Consider the following 22847-nt stretch of genomic DNA (forward strand, 5'->3'; position numbering starts at 1 on the left):
AAGCAAGGTGCCTTCTTCACAAGGCAGCAGGAAGGAGAAGTGCCAAGTGAAGCATGAAGAGCCCCTTATAAAACCATCAGATCTCATGAGAACTCACTCACTATCATGAGAAAAGTGTGGCAGAAACTGCCTCTATGATTTAATTACTTCCACCTGGTCTCTCTCTTGACATGTGGGGATTATAATTCAAGATTTGGGTGGGGACACAAAGCCTAACCATATCATCCCACCCTGGCCCCTCCCAAATCTCAAAAGCTCATGTACCTTTCACATTTCAAAACCAAGCATGCCTTTCCAACAGTCCCCCAAAGTCTCAATTCATTCCATCATTAACCCAAAAGTCCAAGTGTAAAGTTCATCTGAGACAAGGCAAGTCCCTTCTGCCTATGAGCCTGTAAAACAAAAAAACAAGTTATTTACTTCAAAGACACAATGCAGGCACAGGCATTGGGTAAAATTTTCAATTCCAAATGGGAGAAATTGATCAAAACAAAGGGGCTACAGACCCCATGCAAGTCTAAAACCAGGTGGGGCAGTCATTAAATCTAAAAGCTCTAAAATGATCTACTTTCACTCCATATCTCACATCTAGGTCATGCTGATGCAAGAAGTGGGCTCCTATGGTTTTGAGCAGCTCTGCCCCTGTGGCTTTGCAGGGTACAGCCCCTGTCCTGGCTGCTTTCATTGAGTGTCTGTGGCTTTTCCAGATGCACAGTGCAAGCTGTCAGTGGCTCTACCATTCTGGAGTCTGGAGGACAGTGACCCTCTTCTCACAGCTCCACTAGGCTCAGTAGGGAATCTGTGTGGGGGCTCTAACCCCACATTTCCCTTCCATATTGTCCTAGCAGAGATTCTCCATGAGGACTCTCCTCCTGCAGCAGACTTCTGCTTGGACATCCAGGCATTTCCATACATCCTCTGAAATCTAGGTGAAGGTTCCCAAACCTCAGTTTTTGACTTCTGTGCATCTGCAGGCCCAACACCATGTGTAAGCCTGCAAAGCTTGGGTCTTTCACCCTCTGAAGCAATAACCTGAACTCTGAACTGTACATTGACATGTTTTAGCCAGAGCTGGAATTGGAGTGGCAGCAGCTGGGATGCAGGGTGCCAAGTTATGAGGTTGCACAGAGCAGCTGAGGGTGGGAGGGTGGGCCTGGGCTGGGCCCAGGAAACCATTTTTCTCTCCTAGTCCTCTGGGCCTGTGATGGGAGAGCCTGCTCTGAAGGTCTCTGAAATGCTCTGGAGAGATTTTCCTTATTGTCTTGGTGATTAACACTTGGCTCCTTGTTATTTAAGCAAATTACTATAGCCAGCTTGAATGTCTCCCTAGAAAATGTTTTTTTCTTTTCTACTACATAATCAGGCTGCAAATTTTTCTAATTTTTCTGCTCTGCTTCCCCTTTAAACATAAGTTCCAATTTCAGATTATCTCTCTCAAATTTGAAGTTCCACAGATCTCTAGGATAGGGGCAAAATGCCACCAGTCTCTTCGCTAAGACATAGCAAGAGTGACCTTTGCCCCATTTCCCAATGAGTTCCTAATTTCCACCTGAGACCATCTCAGCCTCGACTTCATTGTCCATATCACTATCATCATTTTGGTCAAACCATTCAATAAGTCTTTAAGAAGTTCCAAACTTTCCCACATTTTCCTGTCTTCTTCTGAGCTCTCTGGATTTTTCCAACCTCTGCCTGTTATCCAGTTGCAAAGTTGCTTCTACATTTTTGGATATCTTTATAGCAGCACCCCACTCTAATAGTACCAATTTACTGTATTAGTCCATTTTTATACTGCTATGAAGAACTGCCTGAGGTTGGGTAATTTATGAAGGAAAGAGGTTTAATTGGCTCAGAGTTCAGCATGGCTGGGAGGCCTCAGGAAACTTACTGCCATGGTGGAAGACAAAGAGGAAGCAAGGCACCTTCTGCAGAAGGTGGCAGGAAGGAAAAGTGCTGAGCACAGGAGGAAGAGTCCCTTATAAAACCATCAGATCTCATGAGGACTCACTCACTATCATGAGAAAAGCATGGGGGAAATTGCCCCCATGATTCAATTACCTCCACCCTGTCTCTCCCTTGACACGTGGTGATTATGGGGATTATGGGGATTACCATTCAAGATGAAATTTGGGTGGGGACATAAAGCCTAACCATATTAAAGGCCTGTTTGTACTCACTACTAGGAATTAAATAATGTTTGGCCTATAATAAAAAAGCACTCATGTTTTTGAGGATGGTAGTGTACCCTGGGTTCCTCTGAAAGCAAAGTCAGAGATTAAGCCTTGTAGTTTGGAAGTGATTCTGGGGAAGGATGGAGGAGTGAAACAGAGAGGGGAAAAGCCAACATAAAGGTGTGCAATTGATTTGAAAACCACTGTAGGAAACTGGGACTTGATTTTGCTGGGAACTTCTGAGGAGCCTTTTGAAATGTGTCTTAAACTGTTGTCTAGAGGAGAGATAAGCAAACTATAGCCTTTGGGGCAAATCTGTCTAATCATCTATTTTTGTAAAAAAAGTTTTATTGGAACATAGCCTCGAAATTAATTTCTGTATTTTCTATATCTGTTTTTAGGCTGTAATGGCAGAGTTGGATAGTTGTGAAAGAGACTGTATGGCCCACAAAACATAAAGTATTCTCAATTTTGCCCTTTACAGAAAAAGTTTGTTGGCCTCTGCTCTAAAGGATGAGAGTAGAAAGCATTTATCCATTAGCTTTCCCTCCTAGTGGTCAAGGGTTGTCTCAATGGAGTTAACTGTCCCACCTTCTGGGTTACTCTCATGTAGTAAGCAGATTCCCACACTGTGGCATAAGAGAAGCCACAGTGCAAGAGTGAATGTTCCAAGGTTAACCACTGTCACATTAAGACAGGACAATCTTGTCAAAATGTGTGTGGAACTGGCAGTTGTAAGATGGTTGGTGTAAGAGGCTGGTTGGTAGACTATAAAGTGTGTTCAAAAATATCTGATATTTAGTGAAAATGGTATGATGGTTTGCTTATTCATTAGAAATATTTATTGAGCACTTATTACATGAAAGGCTCTCTTCTAGATACTAGAAACATAGTGGTGAACAAAACTGGCAAAAATCTCTGCCCTCATAAAGCTTACAATCAAGTCTAGAAGACTGATGCTAAATAATGTAAAATACATGGCACACTAGATAGCAATGATTGCAAAGAACTTTCCAGGTAAGAACAATGGCCTGAGACAGAAGTGTGCTTGAAGTATTTAGAAATAGTGAAGTGGAGTGTGATTTGAACTCGGTGTAGGGGAGCTGGAGGAGATCATTTCACCCATGAAGAACACAGTAAATAGTAAGGACTTAGGCTTTTACTAGGAGTGATAGGAAGCTGTTGGAAAGTTTAAACAGAGACAACATGTGATCTGACTTGTATACTTTTTCTAAACAAGTTTTAAAATTAAGATATACACAGTAAAGTGCACAAATCTTAAATGTGTATCTCAATAAATTTTTATATATGTATCCACCCATGTAACCAACATCTGGTTCAATATATAAAATATTGAACTCAGAAAGTTTCTTGCTCCTTTTAGTCCATAACCCATCTCCTTAATGGAATAATCACTCTTCTGTCTTCTAGCTCTACTGATGGACTCTATGTATTAGTTCTCAAGCTTTATTTTAATGAAATCATACAATATATACTTTTGTATCTGGTTATTTTTGCTCAATTTTATATTTGAGCTTCATTTCTGTTGTTGCACGTATAAGGAAGGCTCTCTCTGTCTCTCTCTCTCTCATTATGGAGTACTGTTTGTGTGAATATACCATCATTTATTCATTCTCCTATTGATGGGAATTTTGATTGCTTGTGTCTTTTGGGTACTATGAATAAAGATACCACAAACATTCTTGAATGTATTTTTCATTAACTATATATACTAGTTTTTCTTGGGTATACCTAGGAGGAGAAATGCTGAGTCATAGGTTGGGCTTTTGTTTAGCTTTAGTACTGTGGAAACATTTTACAAAATGGCTGAATAGTTTACCTAACATCAGCAGTTTATGCTCATTCCAGTTGCTAGATATCCTTCCCAAATCTTGATATTGTGAGTCTTATTTTAGCTATACTGGCAGTTATGTAATGGTACCACCTTGTGGTTTTATTTTTTATTTTCCTGATAGGCAATAATGTGAAGTGCATTTTTATGTGCTTGTTGGCCATCTGTTTATGAAGTATCTGTTTACGTTTTGCCTATCTGTTTACATCTGTTTACATTTTGCCCATTTTGTTTTTTTCTTTACTGATTTGATTTTTCTCTTACTGATTTGAAATTCTTTATATATTCCATATATCAGCCTTTTTAAGCTATACATATTACAAGTATTGTTTTCCAGTCTGGAGCTTGCCTGATTACTTTCCTAATGATTAATTTTGATGAAAAAGAGGTTCTTAATTTTCATGAAATCCAATTTACCATTTCAAAAAATGGTTACTGTTCTTTGTTTTCCATTAAGGAAATCTTTGCATAGCTCAGAAAAGACATGTGTTTTCTTCTAGAACTTGATTATTTTCATTTTTATATTTAGCCCTATAATCCATCTTGTATTAATTTTAGGTATGGTTTGAGGTGAGCGATATGGATTTTTTTGCTAGCTTATTTCTCTAGCAATATTTATAAAACATATTCTTCTCCCCTGCATTAAATTACAATGGTGCTTTTGGTTCCTATCAAGTGACAATGTATATGTGAATTTATTTTGGATTGTATTGTGTTACATTGTTCTATTTAGTCTTATCTTTCACCAATATAATAGTCTCTTAATTATTTGTAGATTTAAAAGAAATGTTGAAGTGGTAATAAAAGTTCTTTATTTTTCTTCCACATAGTCTTAATTATTTTTAGTATTTTGCATTTCCATATATACATTAGAATAAGTTAGTATTGTCCTTTCAGTGGTTAACCTAGAAACATAAAGTATATCTTTGGCTTACTACAGCCTACTTATATTTTCAACACATTCCAAACCATGCAATAACCTTGTAACAGTTTAAATCCGTTTACCCACTTAACTATTTTAACATTTCTTTTTAAGTCTTCCAATTTATAAGCCTCACAAAACATCATTATTAATTCACCTTTCTTTTACACTTATAAAGTATTCATATATTTAGACTTTACACTACAGTTGATTCTTTCTTGTAATTTTGCCTTTGCATCTGTGATTATTGTACTTCAGCCTGAAGAACTTCCTATAGTACTTCTTGTAATAAGTCCATTGATTTAAAATTTTCTCAGTTTTTGTCTTGGAACGTGTATAATTCATTCAAACTTGAAGGATATTTTTAATGAGTGTAGAATACTAGATTGAGAGCATTTTCATCACTTAAAAGGTGTTATTCTGTTGTCTCCTGGTTTCATTGTTTCAGCTGAGGAATCAAGTACAACCCTTATATTTGTTCCTCTCAAGAAGATAATGTGTTTCTTCTAAGCTTTTTTCTCTTTTAAAATAAACTTTATTGAAGTTTAAATTCTATACAATGAAATAGACCTTCCTACTTCTTCACCTGTCCAGGAATTTTTGCTTATATGCTAGACATTATAGGTATTTTAATTTGATGATAATGTTCTCTTCCTTATTCAAAATTACTAGTGTATCACCTTGATTCTGCCAAAGATTGGTTCCAGGTTTTGTTCTGACAGGTCAATTTCAATGTTTTGCCTAGTACTCAATCATAATTCTATTCCTATGGCATGGTTCTTATTTCTAAGTCATGATCTTTTGAAGGTCTCAACACAGAGTATTCATCAAATTCTCTCCTCTCTGATTGAGCCAGATATCTACCTTCTCCCAAGCATTGCATGACTTCTGAAATACTTGTTCAACTCTCAACATCCCAGAAGCTGTTCTTTCATAGGCCTCCTGGAATCTTTTCCTGCACAAATGTAGCTTAACACAGCCAAAATCCCAAGAGTTTCTATGTAACCCTTTGGGTTTCCTTTATGATTATCTTTTATCTGGTGCCCTGCCCTCCACCTCCAAATCCTAGCCACTTCAGCAATCCTGAACTCTCACACCCAGCAAACCGCCACTTTTTGAAAAGTGCTCTCAGAAAAAAGGTGGGGCTCACCTTACATGGTTTTCTTCTCTTAAGGTTTGTAGCCTGTGTTGATTTCTGTCTAATTTCCGACTGAAAACTATTATTCTATATTTTTTTTTATCCAGTTTTATGGTTGCTTACAGAAGGAGGGTAAGTCTAATGCCAGTGACTCTAACATGGCTAGAGCAAGAAGTTCTGAGATATGGGTAGTGAAGAGATTTCCTTCATTTCTTTCTTGAGAAAAGATTGGAGGGGTGTCATGGAAGAATCAATGAGATAGGTGACAACGGCAGTAAGCCAGGTTAAAGATGATCATGGTTTGTCCAGAGTGTTAGCAATAATGTGGTAAGACGTGGTCAAATTCTGAATCTATTTTGAAGATAAAGATGAAAGGATTTTTCTGATGGGACCTGATGAGGGGCGTGAGAGAAACAATGGGGTCCATAATGGCCTAAAAGATTTTAGCTTATGCTGCTGGAAGAATGAAGTTGCTATTTATTGAGATGTAAAGACTGCAGAAGCTGGTGTTTTGGAAGGACATACTAGGAGTTTAATTTGGACCTGTTAAATTTGAGATGCCTATTAGACATCCAAGTGGATAGGCCAAATAGATAGTAAATATGGTTCAGGAGTTCAGGAGAGAAGATGGGCTGGTGACACAACTTTGAGGTTCATCAGCATATAGATTCCATTTCAAGCCATGAGACTAGGCACAATCACCAGAGAAATAAGTAGATATATAAAAACAAGAAGTTCAGGTGTTAAGCCTTGGTAAGACATGTATTAATAACTTAATTACATCCTTTATAAAGGTGAATGTAACTTAATAAAAGTCATCTTATAGGCAGCCTAATGGGGAATGGTGGTGGGGAGAATCCCTATTTACCCAGAATCCATTCATTTTTATGTAAATTTAGATACTGTATACTGACCAGTTGTCTGAACACTGGTTCTAAGTTTCCATCCTTGCATGAGACTATAATCACAATTTAATCCTAACATTCCAAAATAATGAAAACCAACCTAGATCAACGTAACAATTTTTGAAGACATTTTGTCTAAAACTATTTGTGCGTCATGGGGATATACACATAAAAACAGAGTAAAAATCATTTATGTTACTGATGACATGGAGCTTATAAAATGGCACAAACTCAATTTTTTTTTTTTTTTGCCTTTTAAGATTTTTTGTTATTATTTTACTTTAAGTTCTAGGGTACAGTGCACAAAGTGCAGGTTTGTTACATATGTATACATGTGCCATGTTGGTTTGCAGCACTCATCAACTCGTCATTTACATTAGGTATTTATCCTAATGCTATCCCTCCCCCAGTGCCCCACCCCCCAACAAGCACCCCTGTGTGATGTTCCCCTTCCTGTGTCCAAGTGTTCTCATTGTTCAATTCCCACCTATGAGTGAGAACATATGGTGTTTGGTTTTCTGTTCTTGTGATAGTTTGCTAAGAATGATAATTTCCAGCTTCATCCATGTCCCTGCCAAGGACATGAACTCATCCTTTTTTAAGGATGCATAGTATTCCATGGTGTATGTGTACCACATTTTCTTAATCCAGTCTATCATTGATGGACATTTGGGTTGGTTCCAAGTCTTTGCTATTGTGAATAGTGCCTCAATAAACATGCATGTGCATGTGTCTTTATAGTAGCGTGATTTATAATCCTTTGGGTATATACCCAGTAATGGGATGGCTGGGTCAAATGGTATTTCTAGTTCTAGATCCTTCAGGAATTGCCACACTGTTTTCCACAATCGTTGAACTAATTTACACTCCCACCGACACTGTAAAAGCCTTCCTATTTCTCCACATCCTCTCCAGCATATGTTGTTTCCTGACTTTTTAATGATCACCATTCTAACTGGAGTGAGATGGTATGTCATTGTGGTTTTGATTTGCATTTCTCTGACGGCCAGTGATGATGAGCATTTTTTCATGTGTCTGTTGGCTGCATAAATGTCTTCTTTTGAGAAGTGTCTGTTCATATCCTTTGTCCACTTTTTGATGGGGTTGTTTGATTTTTTCTTGTAAATTTGTTTGAGTTCTTTGTAGATTCTGGATATTAGCCCTTTGTCAGATTAGTAGATTGCAAATTTTTCTCCTATTCTATGGGTTCTCTGTTCACTCTGATAACAGTTTCTTTTGCTGTGCAGAAGCTCCTTAGTTTAATTAGATCCCGTTTGTCAATTTTGACTTTTGTTGCCATTGCTTTTAGTGTTTTAGTCATGAAGTCTTTGCCCGAGCCTATGTACTGAATGGTATTGCCTAGATTTTCTTCTAGGGTTTTTATGGTACAAACTCAATTTTTAAGGAGATACCCTACTAATCATATGAACAATTGACCCTTCTTAGTGTTAGACATTTTCTGTTTTGGAAGAGCACATTATGGCTCAGCTCAATTATATTTTTAAAAACAATACATAGGGTGAGAAATGCTATTTTCATAGCTTGAAAAGGCTAAGCTTTAGAATTTCCACTTATGAAGTCAATCCAATTATTTGCATATTACAGTGTGACTTCCATTCTTGGTTCTGCTCTTCATCTTTTGAACTTGTTAAGGGACGATAACCCAAAACTGCAGCCAAAAGCCCAAGACAGCTCATAATAGAAATGGTTGATTTTTTTGCCTCAAATATATTAGCTGATTTTTCTCTCAGGATAATGGAATAGATTTTAGACCAAATGCTTCAGCTGGTCCTATGAAGTAAAACCTTTTAGTGCCCACTGCAAGGCTCTGCATTACCACAGCCCAGTTATTAGAGGTGGTCTGGTAGAGGGATAATGGGAACACAGCAGAGCCAAGAGTTTGTAGGAAAAACTTTGTGTAATATTGAAATTTTTACTCACAACAGTAACTCACACTGAAAACTGTGTGAAAGTCAGAACATGAGAAGAACTCAAGATATTAATCACATAGGAAGTGGTCATCTTAATGGTGAAACAGTGCAAAGAGGAATGCAGTCATCATGAGAAAGCTGTGGAAATTAGGACATTTAAAGCTATAGCCACTTTGTTATGTAAGAGGTTGTCTATATTCTAAGAAATACACATTCAACTACATAGGGGATAAGGGGCATGATGTATGCAACTTACTCTCAAATGACTGAAAAATAGTTATATAGATATTTAGATACAGACAGACATAGAGACAGACAGAGTGACAGAGAGAGGAGAAAGGGAGAGAGAGCTAGAAAGGGGATAAGGAAAGGAGAGAAAGAAGCACATAATTGGTAAAGTGGATGGGGACAATATGTTAACAATAGATGACATTCTTGCAGCTTTCTTGAATGTTTGAAATTATTTCCACGTTCAAAGTAGGAAGAAAGCACACATACGCACACACACACATGCACACACACACACACACATAGAGCAATTAATCTTGAGCATTGCTGCCTAAGTCGCATTGCTCTAACATCATTCCTCCCCCAGGCCTAACCACCTCAAGAATGTTTTTGGTATCTGTCCAATGACCAAGCTCCTCATGACTCTTCCGAGGCATTAAAGAATATCAGTATCAGCCTTCCTTTGTTACCCCCGTTCCTTTCTCTGAAGGCCATGACTCCTATAACTTCAGACAAACATATCACTTAATACAAACCTGGAGGACAGAGGCTGCCCCTCCGAGGCCGCAGAACTCAGCTGCTGAATGTGCCATTTGTCAAAGCTCTGCTGGCGGACTCGGCCTCTCAGCACTCATACCCCAAACTTTCAGGGTCCTATTGCGGGCCTTCCTTGCTTAGCCAAGTATCTCTGCTAGTGGACCAGAGGGTAGAAGTGGCCCTCTGTTCCCTCTCTTTGAGGGGCAGCTCTAAATGCCATGTGATGTGTCCTCGTCCATGTTTTCCAGAAGGAGAAAATTTGTGTTAGATTTTACATTCACAGAAATTGATGTCCCGGAACCTAGAAAGTCAAGTTATAGCTATTAATTGGCTCAAAGATTTACTTTGAAAGAGGCCAAGGAATTGTAAATATTTTTACATAAACTATAATGGCATGTTCAAAAATTGAACTATTCAATGCAATAAAGTAAGAGAATAATTATGGCAATGTAGAAGAGTGAGAGGAGGCTCAGAACAGGATGACACTGGAGCCTCTCAAACATTAAGGTGCATACCATTGCCTTAGGGATCTCGCTAAAATGCAGCTTCCAACTGGTGGTGTTGGAAACTTCTGCATTCAGCTTCCAACTGGTGGTGCTGGAAGTCTGAGGTGGTGCCTGAGCTTCTGCATTTATGACCAGCTCCCAGGTGACGCCAATGCAGCTGGTCCCTGGGTCAGTCAACTCAATAAATGTATGGAGCTTCTTCCATAAACAAGATACTGTGCTGGGCGTAGAGGGTGATGCGTGTGTAGGATAAGGAGAAACATAAGATATAGATTTGTTTTTAAAAAGGAGTCATTCCAGTGAGGGACACAAGCAACATAAGCATTTTAATATGAATATCTCCTTAAATAGCTAACAATATGTTGCCATATTTACTCACTTCATTTATTCAGCTACCCATTCAATAAATATTTAATGAGTACCAACTTGAGTGCCCATCACTGTTCTAGATGCTGTGTATATGGTAGTGAATAAACAAGGGGACCCTACTCTTGTTTAGGGATAAGTGTAATTTACAAGCTGATGATAAGTGTTTTGGGAAAAATATAAAGCAAATTAAAGGTAGAGAGGAGAGAGAGGGTGAAGGATTTGAGGTAGGATGGTGAGTGAGGGCCTCCCTAATTAGGTGGCATTTGATTAGAGGCAAGTGGCTATATGGGAACATTGAACATTATGTTCTAGGTTCTGATTAGGATCAGGAGATCCAAGGAAGAATCCAGTCTATGGGGAAACAATAATTAAATGGAAAATTCCAACATAATTAGATAAGTGTTATAACCAGGCCATCCATAACTAAGTGCCAGGTATTCATAGTGGATACTCAATATATATTTACTGGGTGAGTGAATAAATGAAATAATGTTAGAAACAGTGGGAAAAAAAGAGAGTAATTTTGAGTGGGCTAGTCATTTTCCAACTAAGCTCTGCTTGCTCCGGGGGTTCTGTGAGGCCCCACTCATGGGAAGCTGTGGGGCAGTGGGGAGAAGTGAAGAGGATAGATTAAGTGGGTCTGTGGGCCTTCTACCTACAGTTTAACAGATGTTTTTATCAGCTTTATCTATTGCGTGTCCAGGGAGGATTATAGAGCAAAGGAATTTGTAACTTGTAAACATTTAAAAAGCACTGAACTGGGAGTCAGGAAATTTTTTTTCAGAGCACTGAAGAGGGATAAAATTGAAAGGATAAAGCAGGGGCCGGGGAAGAGAATAGCATTCTCATGCTGTGATACAAAGTGGGGGCCATCCACATCACGTGTTTCACCATTTTAACCAAAGCTGAACCTGAAAAGACTAAGGTTTCAGGAAGGGTGGTGATACAGGAGCTAAAAAGAAATTATTTAGGCAGTTAGTGAGGGTAAGAGAATCCTCGGTAAGGCTTCCCTTTTAACAAAAAGTAGCCCCAAAATTATTTCTTTTCTGACAAAGAGCAGCCTGTAAAATCAAGCTGCAGACATAGATAAGCAAGCTGGAAGCTTGCACCGGTGAATGCCGGCAGCGGCTACCTGCGGACCAGGCATGTTCAACATGGCAGCTCCATCTTCCCTTTTCTTGTCAACCAGGTGTACAGTAAGCAACAGACAACATGACACCAGCCAGGTAGAGAACCCATTTGCATAATAAAAGATTAGGGTGGGGTGGCCAGTTTCTTTGCATGCAGTGCAAATAGCACACCTGGTCCCACCAATCTCTCGGACCCTATGTAAATCAGACACCCCCTCCTCAAGCTCATCTATAAAACCCCATGCATTTCACCACAAAACCGGAAGACCCACTCAGAAGCCTCTCTCTCTGTGGGGGAGAAAGCTTTTCTCTTCTTTTTTCTCTCGCCTACTACACCTCTGCTCTTAAACTCACTTCTTGTGTGTCTGTGTCCTTGATTTCCTTGGCACGAGATGATGAACCTTGGGTATTACCCCAGAAGAATGATGCCACTTCAATGGGAATGGAAAAGGGTTAAATGCGCCTTGCTTACTTGTCTAAAACCTCACCAAACCAACAACTCCTGACCGCAGTTTAGGGTTAGAAAAGCCAAGTGCGCTTAAGGCACTTGCTTTGCTTCCCGATTACCATGAACACTTCTATGAGTGTTGCAGAAAATGACAATTATCAAAGGCCTGTAAACATTCCTTCCATAACTTTTTATCTTAAAGGAAAATGGCTTGTTTTGGAAAATAGTGAAAAGGGCCAAAAGGGAAGTTGAATGTGGACAGTGTACATTTATGCATTCCAAGAAACCTGAAATGAACTCACTGTTCAAGCAACAACAGCTTTATGTATCCTTTCAGCTTTATCAGTGCAGTTTTAAGATTCTGTCAAATGTCTTTTTACTGCAAGGTCTATAAGAGAGAAGACACAATAAAGCCCTTAGCAGAGACTGTTAAGAAATCTCCAGTCACTTGTGGTTTTTGTGATTGGCCTGATATCCAGATAATTATCTAACTATATTTGAATATCTTTTGGCTAAATGTGGACTTTCAGAAGTCAAAGCAAAATATGTTTTATTTGCCTAATTTCTCATTAAATCAGAAGAATTAGGTAGGATGAACATTAACCAACACCAAAGAGTAATCCTGTGGTTCCAGAGATTACTAAGTCAAGCAACAGGAGGAAATTCAATTGTTCAGGACAGAACTGCTCTTTGAACTCTGAAGCAGGTATGTTCCTATAGTCAGAATGAATACTGTTTGGTGATCAACCCAAATCCTTTACAGACACAAACATTTTCTCCTATAAAGAGAACACAACTACACAGTACAGCTAATGTTAACCTAGCCTGATATTATCCAAGACCAATAAACATCTGGCCAAAAAAGAGTCACTATTGCTACCAATTTTTTACCTTCGCTTCCCATGTGAGTTCTGGTCATACTGTTACAGTAGGTAGCTGGGCAGACATGAGCAGGGCAGGAGAGGGCTCCCCTAACCCCACCAGGGTTGTCAGGCAACCATCAGGTGATGGTCAGGCAGTTGTTAACTGTCTCTCTAAAATAACTGGTCACAGCCAGCACCAGGGAGGAAAGGCAGTCTCCTAATAGAACAAACCTGAAACTGGTGATTAGCAGCTTCCTGATAAGATCTCAGGAGCTGGGCAGCTGGGCTTAAGCGTGAAAATTAAAAGGCAAAATGGCGGCGTTGAACTGGTAAATGGACTTCTAGGGACATCCGACTGGTAAGGGAAGAATGTCTCAAGTGAGCATGCGTACAACTCTAGTAAACACACTGCACATGCTCTCCAGCTAAGTGCCAGCAGATCCCTGTGCATGTGGACAGCCCACCCCAAGGGAAGGATCAGGGGAGAAGGGATGCGAGAACCCAGAAGTGTGCCCAGGCATAAAAGCCCAAGTCAAATGTCAAATGGTGCACTTGTCTTTCAAGTCGCCTGCTTGGTCCTCTTCCAAGTGTACTTTCCTTCCTTTCACTCCTGCTCTAAAGTTTTTTAACAGACTTTCACTCCTGTTCTAAAACCTGCCTGTCTCTCCATCTGCCTTCTGCCCCTCAGCTGAATTCTTTCTTCTGAGTAAGTGAGAATTGAGGTTGCTGCAGACCCATATGGATTTGCTGCCAGTGACAATATTTACCTCAAATTGGGTGATATAATCTCATATGACATTCAGTCCTGAAACTGACATTCATTCCTAGACTAGTCTAATTCTTGTTATCTCTTATCTGCAAAAACAGCGAGTTGACAATAGAGTTTGAGATAACCATGTAATTATTTGTATTTAAACGAGATACACAGTTAAATATACCAGCCCCATGGACACTGCTGGTCAAATTTTAGGTTTATATACTGCAGCAATGTGTTTTGAGATATATACTGGCTTTGAGATACTGTGGGAAAAAAGCCACCTAGAAAGTCAAAGGCAGCAGGCACTTCTAACGCAACTGAATTTTTTTTTTTTTCCATATCAACTTTAGTCTTAGAATGAGTTTTCCTGGGGAAGCGACTAGCCTGAAGCAATTTCAGGTGGAAAAACATTTGCTTACAAGGAGAGTTTCAGCAGAATCATGCTGGTTGAATGGAGAAGGATGGGATTTAAAGATGAATTCAGTTGAGTTTATTTATTTATTTTTTTTACAGACGAGGAAGTTAGAGATGCAGGACAATTAAGTGGTTTACTTCAGATCACATGATCTGATAGGGAATAGGAAAGAACTAGAAACCAATGTATCTTCAATACCAATTATTTTTGTATATGTCACAAGTGTCCATTTGTAATCATTTCTCTGTAGCCTTATTGAGGAATCTAAAAACAGAAGGATTCAAAATGTTATTTGTCTTATGTATAGGTTATGATGCAGATACATTTGCATGGTGAACAAGACTAGTGATCGTTCTTTCAGGACCACTTGAAAGCCTGAGATGGTCTCTTTGCAACTTAGATCCATTTCTGCATTTGAGCCTTTAGTTTTAGATACACGTAGAAAAATGCTTATTTGCAAAGGATGTGTTCAAAAGCACCTATACTATAGTTAGAGAATTCCTTAGCTTAACCAAAGCTTCGGAGAACTTTATCACTAACTTGCTAGGTGACCTTGCCTAAGTTAGCAGACCTCTCTATGCTTTCTTTCTACCTATAAAATCAGGCACCGTGTAGAATAACAGAGTGAGGATAGTTATAAAGTTTTTGAGGCTATACAAGTTGTTAAGAATGATAGAAACTGACCTATGTGTTTGTGGCAACAATGTGCATAATTTAGGATATAAATTGTTTAATGCCACCATCTTTAAGACTGCCTTAAAAAACCGGAAAGGCTCTTTCTGCTCAATCCCTGGATGTTCCACCCATAGGCTATATTCGGTTAGGGTCCCATTTCCTTTCCTTCCCTTGCTTATAGCTTACTACATCTTTGTTAAGGTAATTTGTTGCAAGGAAATGGTCCTTCAGGAGATTTGCTTCAAGGGACCCAACACTGGGTAGCCAAGTGCCCTCGTCTCATTATCTCTTAGAGTTCCTCCTCTTTTAGGGAGACTAAGTGAATGTCACCCACAGGGCAAGCAGAAAGAGCACCAGTGCCACCACCTGGATGCAGGGAGAATGAGGTGCCACATAGAAAAGAAAAGTCACTACCTGTCCAAGGGTGAGCAAGCTATCTTGCTTGATTCTTTGCCCTTCTGTTTTCATTTTCTTATCATAATTTGTTTTGTCTTTGTATTTTCAATCACTTCTTTTAACATTTCCTACATATATGTGCTAACGATTCCTCAGTATCATCTACAACTCCCCTGCTTATGAAAGGGTCCAGAGAATGGTGAGGCACCCACCCTAAGTCAGGAGATAAAGGAGACTAGAATTAGGTCATCCTTTGGAGAATACATCCAACAGGCTTGATGCCTAGATGCAGGTCTATGTGTCCTCCTGAATATACAGGAAAAGCCTCTTTGAGAAGGTCTTTTTCATGCTGCCTGAGGTTCTGTTAAGTGCTATCAGATCATTAGCTATGAAATCAAGAAGACAGGGTCAGCGATTTTCTTGTTCTATGAAGAAAGATAGACAATATGGAGCATAGTAGTTGCCTGCCTCATGACATGTGAGCCATGTAATTAATGCTCCATGATACAAGGTTCTATACCATGTGATATAATTCTGTAGACTAATCAGGAATTTAGGGTAATTGAATACAAATGTTCCTTAGATTAAGAAATAGGCAGAGAGACCAAAAAAACCTTCCCAAATGGACTATCTTTGTTTCGTTAGAGACTTTCCGCTACCTGCTGACTTCTAAAGATCTCTAGGTTATACAGATAGTTATGCAAGTCATTATAGATTACCCACCAGGAGTCAGGCACTGCTCTTGGCACCAAAAATGAGAAGAGGAACCAACTAAGTTTTCTAAATTAAGGTTAGTTTTTGTTTTAGTGGTTTAGTTACCAATTTCTGATGCAAAATATTCATTTTTAGTGAACCATTTCAGGTCTCCCTGGATCCCAAGGGTGCCCTGGAGATAACTCAAGGGCAATGGGTTGTGGTGGAGGGATGGTGGAACAGTTTTTTTGAAGGTCCCACCTATCAATTAGAGCAGTTTTACTTCTTTTTTTTTGTATTTAGCAATTTTTTTTTTAAACTTTTAAGTTCAGTGGTATATGTGCAGGATGTGCAGTTTTGTTACCGAGGTAAATGTGTGTCATGAGGGTTTGTTGTATTTCATCACCCAGGTATTAAGCCTAGTACCCATTAGTTAGTTTGCCCAACCCTCTTCCTCCTCCCACCCTCCACCCTCTAATAGGCCCCAGTGTGTTGCTCCCCTCTGTGTGTCCATGTGTTCTCATCATTTAGCTCCCACTTAGAAGTGAGAACATGCAGCATTTGGTTTCCTGTTTCTTCATTAGTTTGCTAAGGATAATGACCTCCAGCTCCATCCATGTCCCTGCAAAAGACATGATCTTCTTCTTTTTTACAGCTGCATAGTATTCCATGGTGTGTATGTACCACATTTTCTTTATCCAGTCTATCACTGATGGGCATTTAGGTTGATTCCATGTCTTTGCTATTGTGAATAATGCTGCAACGAACATATGAGTGCATGTATTTTTATAATAGAATGATTTACATTCCTTGGGGCATATACTCAGTAATAGGACTGCTGGGTTGAATGATATTTCTGTCTTTAGATCTTTGAGGAATCACCACACTCTTCCACAATGGCTGAACTAATTTACACTCCCACCAACAGTGTAAAAGTGTTCCTTTTTCTCCACAACCACATCAGCATTTTTTTTTTGATTGTTTACTAATAACCATTCTAACGGGTGTGAGATGGTATCTCATTGTGGTTTTGATTTGCATTTCTCTAATGATCAGTGATGTTGAGCTTAAGGATGGTTTTTATCTTGTTTGCTAAAATAAATATCAAACAATTTTGAAATATATAAGGTAAAAGATAAAAACCATCCTTTTTATTCTTTTGAGAAAGTATCCTTCTTTATTTCCCCCCATGTCTATTAAGGAATAACTTACAAATAACAAAGTCTACCCGTTTTAAGTACAGAGTTGATGAATGTTGGCAATTATGTACAATCATGTAAGCTACCACCACAATCAAAATACAGATTTTTTTTTTTTTTTTGAGACAGAGTCTCACTCTGTTGTCTAGGCTGGAGTGCAGTAGTGCGATCTTGGCTCACTCTAACCTCTGCCTCCCAGTTCAAGCAATTCTTCTGCCTTAGCCTCCAGAGTAGCTGAGATTACAGGTGTGTACCACCACGCCTGGTTAATTTTTTTTTGTATTTTTAGTGGAGGCGCGGTTTCACCATGTTGGCCAGGCTGGTGTCAAACTCTTGATCTCAGGTGATCTGCCTGCCTTCACCTCCCAAAGTGTTGAGATTACAGGCATAAGCCACCATACCCTGCCAAAATATAGAATATTTCTATCCCACAAAAAGTTCCCTCTGTCCCTTGAAATCATTTCCCACAATACTTATCACCAGGCAATCAATGTTTTGTTTTATACCATTACAGTTTTGCCTATTCTAGAGTCTCACATAAACGGAGTTATATAATCAGGAGTCTCTTATATTTGTCTTAATTCACATAGATAATGTTTTGAGATTCATCTACACTGTCGCATATATTAATAAGTCATTTTAAAATTGCGGGGTAATAAATACAACAACATTTGCTTATTCATTCACTACTTGACAGACAATTGGGTATTTTTCAGTTTTTTAATTATTATGAATAATGCTCCTGTGAACATTCACATACAGGCCTTTTTGGGGACATATGTTTTCATTTCTCCTGGAAAAAACGTTTTGATGTGGGATTGCTGAACTATTTTCCAAAGTGGATGTACCACTTTGCATTTCTACCAGCAATGTATGAGAGTTGGAATTGCTCTATATCCCTGTTAACACTTGATATTGCCAGTGTTTCTAATTTTAGCCATTCTCATGGGTTTCCGTAGTATTCATTTGCAGTTTTAATTTGCATTTCCCTAGTGACTTATGATGTTAATCATCTTTTTATTGACTACTTGTGTATCTTCTTTTGATGCGTCTGTTCAAAACGTTTTCACTTTTTTTATTGAGTTGACTTATTATTGAATTGTTGAGTTCTTTATGTAATTGGAATGCACGCCCTTTGTCAGATATATGTTTTGCGAATATTTTTCCAGTTTGTGGTTTGCCTTTTTACTTTCTTAATTATTACAAAAAGCAAAAGTTCTTAATTTTGCTAAAGTTCATTTTATAATTCTAAAATTTTATGTCTTATGTATCATACATGCTTCATGTATCATGCCGAATTCATGCTTAAATAGTTTAAGATATCTTTGTCTAACCAAGTATTTTCTCCTAGAAGTTTTATAGCTTTGTGGTTTATTTTATATTTGTGCTTCATTTTGAGTCGATTTTTGTATTTGGCAAAAGGTATGGATCAAAGTCCCTTTTTTCATTGCTTATGGATGGATATATATTTGCTCCAATATGATTTTTTGATCATTTTGACCCTGCATTGCCTTTGCACCTTTTTCAAAAATTAGTTGACCATATATGTGTGGCTGTATATCCAGGCCCTCCATTCTATGTAACTGATCTATTTTTTTATCTTGATGCCAATGCCACTCTGTCTTATCATTGTAGCTTTAAAACAAATCTTGAAGTCAGGCAGTGTAAGTCTCCCAAGATTGTTGTTCTTTTTCAAAATAATTTTCACTAGATTATTTTTAAAAAATTTTTTTCTTTGCATAGGTTATTCGGGAACAGGTAATGTTTGGTTACATGATTAAGTTCTTTAGTGGTGATTTGTGAGACTTTGGTGCATCCTTAGCATCAGCTTGTCAATTTCCACACAAAAGACTGCTCAGACTTTGATTGAGATTATATTTAAATATCTATAAATATTGAGGAGAAGTGAAACTTTAATTTGATTCTTCTTATCCACAAAACAGTATATCTCATCATTTATTTAGGTCTTTCTAAATTTCTCTTGAAATTATTTTTTTAATGAGCCGAGAGGGAAAGAGAAAATTTTCTTAATTTAAAATTTTAGTAGAAACAGGGTCTCACTATTTTGCCAAGGCTGTTCTCGAACTCCTGGCCTCAAATGATCCACCTGCCTCGGCCTCCCAAAGTGCTGGGATTACAGGCATGAGCCATCATGGCTTGCCTAATTTCTTTCAATGTTATTTGTAGTTTTCAGTATATAGGTCCTGCATTCCTTTAGTCAGGTTAATTCCTAAGAGTTTTGTATTTTTAATACTCTTGTAAATATTTTTTTAAACTTTCAATTTCTAATTTAAAGCTATAACTTCAGTTTATTTTAAATTTACAATTTAATTCGAAATTATTTGTACAAATGTAATGTACTTTTTTTTTGTAGCTTGCAACTTTGTTACGAATTAGTAGACGGAGTACTCTTTTTGTATATTCTGAAGGATTTTCTACATAAGATCATGGTGTGACTAAAGATTGTTTTACTTTTATCCATCCTGAGTTGTATACCTTTCATTTCTTTTTCTCTCCTTATTGCATTGGCTAGATCCTCCAGTACAATGCCAACCAGAGTGGTGAGAGTAGACATTCTTGCTTTGTTCCTGCTATGAGAGGGAAAGCATTCAATTTTTACCATTATGTATATGTTAGCTATAGAATTTTTATATTTTAATAGATGCCATTTTGTTCTTTGTCTCATTTGTTATTATTTACCTTTATTCTGCTTTCTTTTGGATTAGTTGAATAGTTTATTTTATTTCCTTTTCTAATGTATTAGTCAACAAATAAATCTAATCCCTGATGCTGCATTATGGCCAGAAAACCAATGAACTTTCGGAGAAGAAAAAAGAAAGACTTGTTCTACCATATATGAGGATGTGCAAGCTTTAATATCTTTTATGGCATTGTCAGAAGAGAGGATTAGATCATTTGAACAAAAAGAGCTACAGAAGAGATCCATATGAAGATACTTATGAAAGAGGTTGCATTGTAGAGGGTTACAAAAAGCACAGTCTTTTCAGTAATGATGCAGAGACCAATGAGCATTCACATGGAAAAAAGGAAATTTGACCCTATAGAACATCATTCACAAAAATCCAGGTAAATTTTAGGTGTAACTGTGATAGATAAAACAATAAAATTTTAGAAATTAATACCAAAGAATATTTTCATTGCATTTGAGTAAGAGATTTCCTAAATAAGATGCAAGAAAGTACTAACCTTGAAGGTGAAAACTACTAAATCTGACTACATTAAAATTAAAAACTTCTGCTTACCAAGAAAACTATTCAGGGTTGAAAAGACAAGCCAAAGAATGGCAGAAAAAATTTTCAACATTTTCATTGCATATAATCAGTAAATATCATACCAGGGTATATAAACAATGCCAGAAAAACTGATTGAAAAATAGACAAAAGTTTTGAGCATATACCTCATAAGAAGAAAGAAAAATAGCTAATAAATCTATGAAAAGTTACTCGACCCCACTCGTAACCAGAAGGATACAAATAAAAACTACAAGATACACACAAATCAGACTGACAATAATTTAAAAACCCCAACAATACCACATTTTAGTAAGGATATAGATCAATGAAAGCTCATATGTAACTAGTGGTAGTACAAATTGGTGCAATCACTTTGGAAAACTCTGAGATTTATCTATTAAAATTGAAGGTGCAGATACATTATAATACAACAATTCTGCCCCTAAGTATATACCCAGCAGAACTGGGTACATACGTATGCTAGGATGCATGGAAAAAAGCCCCAGTCATTATTTATAATAGACCAAGTTCAGAAATAACCCAAATGTCACTTAATAGTAAAATGAATACAGAAAATAAATTTTAAAAGATTGTGAATTCTCAAGTAATGGAATCTTATAAAGGAAATAAACTGTAGGTATAGCCATGGTCTTAGATAGATTTGAATATAGTGTTGAGCAGAATATACCAGATATAAAATTACACACACTTTTTCATTCCATTTAAATCAATTTTGAAAACACACAAAAGTAATCCATAGTGTTTAGGGATCAGTCCCTAGTGTTACAACGAAAAGCAAGAAATATGTTGGGATAATGGTTATATTTAGAGGGGAGGCTGAGATTTGTGTTTACAGATGATCACTTTAAGGGTGGGTTCCTAAGGCATTGATAATGTTTTATTCCTTGATCTGGTTGGTGATTACACATCTGTTAGTCTTATAATAAATCATTAAGCTACACGTTTATGCTTTATGCATATTTATTGTCTGTCATTTTTCACAAGGCCAAAGAGTAAAATGAATCACTGAAAACACAACAATAACTGTTTCAGCATCTAGCTTATATTACTCCTCTATAAGCACAAAGATATAAAACACCTTGTCAAATTTCCTGCTTAAGCACATTTCCCTGACATTCGGAGTGATCTTATCAAAAATGAAAATGGTATTTCCTAGACATGAATTGTTTCTAATAAATCTTAGACAGACCCATGGGAGGCGGTATGTTTTCACATAAAAATTATAAAATGGAAGTGAAAATGCTGCTGCATCACTCTGGCTAGCCCAATGCCTTGGCAAATCAGCTGACTACCTCCCTCTTCTTTAAAAATGACCTTGAAATAGATGATTACTTAGGCTCTCTATGGTTTTAAACTTTTTAGAATTCACTAATTCTGTGAATAAAAAATTCTCTCAAATATCCGGAATTTCTGTTCTATAAGGCCTCTCTGATAGTCAAGTGATACCTGAGTGTTAAAACAAAAACAGGCATCACAAAACACGCACTTCCAAATCATATTCAGTGATAATCAGCTAGAAAAACCCTAGAACATCTATGGCTAGAACATCTAAAAAAGTTTTAACTAGAGCTTGCTGAGCAGTGTCAGTATATATATATGGTCCATGCTGTTGTGAGAAGGTGGCTTACAAATCCAGAGCAGGACAGAAGTAGTCTAAAAGTTATTTTATTTTTGCTTGAGTTCTCAGCACAATCCATGTTACTTCCGGAAGGTAAGGAATAGGCACTGAGTTCTACACACTTACCTCTGAAACCCTGTTGTGTGGAAATATTATGCAAGTGGGAGTTGCTTATTTATTCATTCAAGCTATGAGTGCTTATTTAGTTCCCATTCTGTGCTGACACTGTGGAGAATGCAAAGATGGAGGGTGTATTATCCCTGCCCTCAAGTTGCTTACAGTCTACCTGTTACTTTTGAAAGATGTTATATAATTTTGATTAACATGAAACTTCAAAAAATGCTATTGACAGACTCTGATTTATTAATTCATATAACAAGAAAATAGTCATTGGAAAGCTGATGATTTGAAAGTAAAGGACCAATAATTAGCAAGCCAATCCCATGTTAGACAGTAATTCTGACAGTATCAGAAAATTCTTATACTATGATGTTTTGTTCTAAAAGGTGAAAAAAAAATTGAGTATGCAGCATGATCTCACCCATGGAACACGACAAAAAGAAAAGTACAGCAGTCCTGCTGCATTCATAGATTGACTTTCCATAGTTTCAGTTACCTGCAGTCAACCGTGGTCTGACAATATTAGGATATCTTGAGAGAGTGAGAGAGCACATTGTCACAACTTTTATTACAGTATGTTATGATAATTGTTCTATTTTATTATTAATAATTACGTTGTTAATCTCTTACTGTGCTTAATGTATAAATGAAACTTTATCATAGGTATGTATGTATAGGAAAAAACATAGTATATACAGG

This window comes from Piliocolobus tephrosceles, chromosome 4 (genome assembly GCF_002776525.5).
Source record: "Piliocolobus tephrosceles isolate RC106 chromosome 4, ASM277652v3, whole genome shotgun sequence".
Lineage (NCBI taxonomy): Eukaryota > Metazoa > Chordata > Mammalia > Primates > Cercopithecidae > Piliocolobus > Piliocolobus tephrosceles.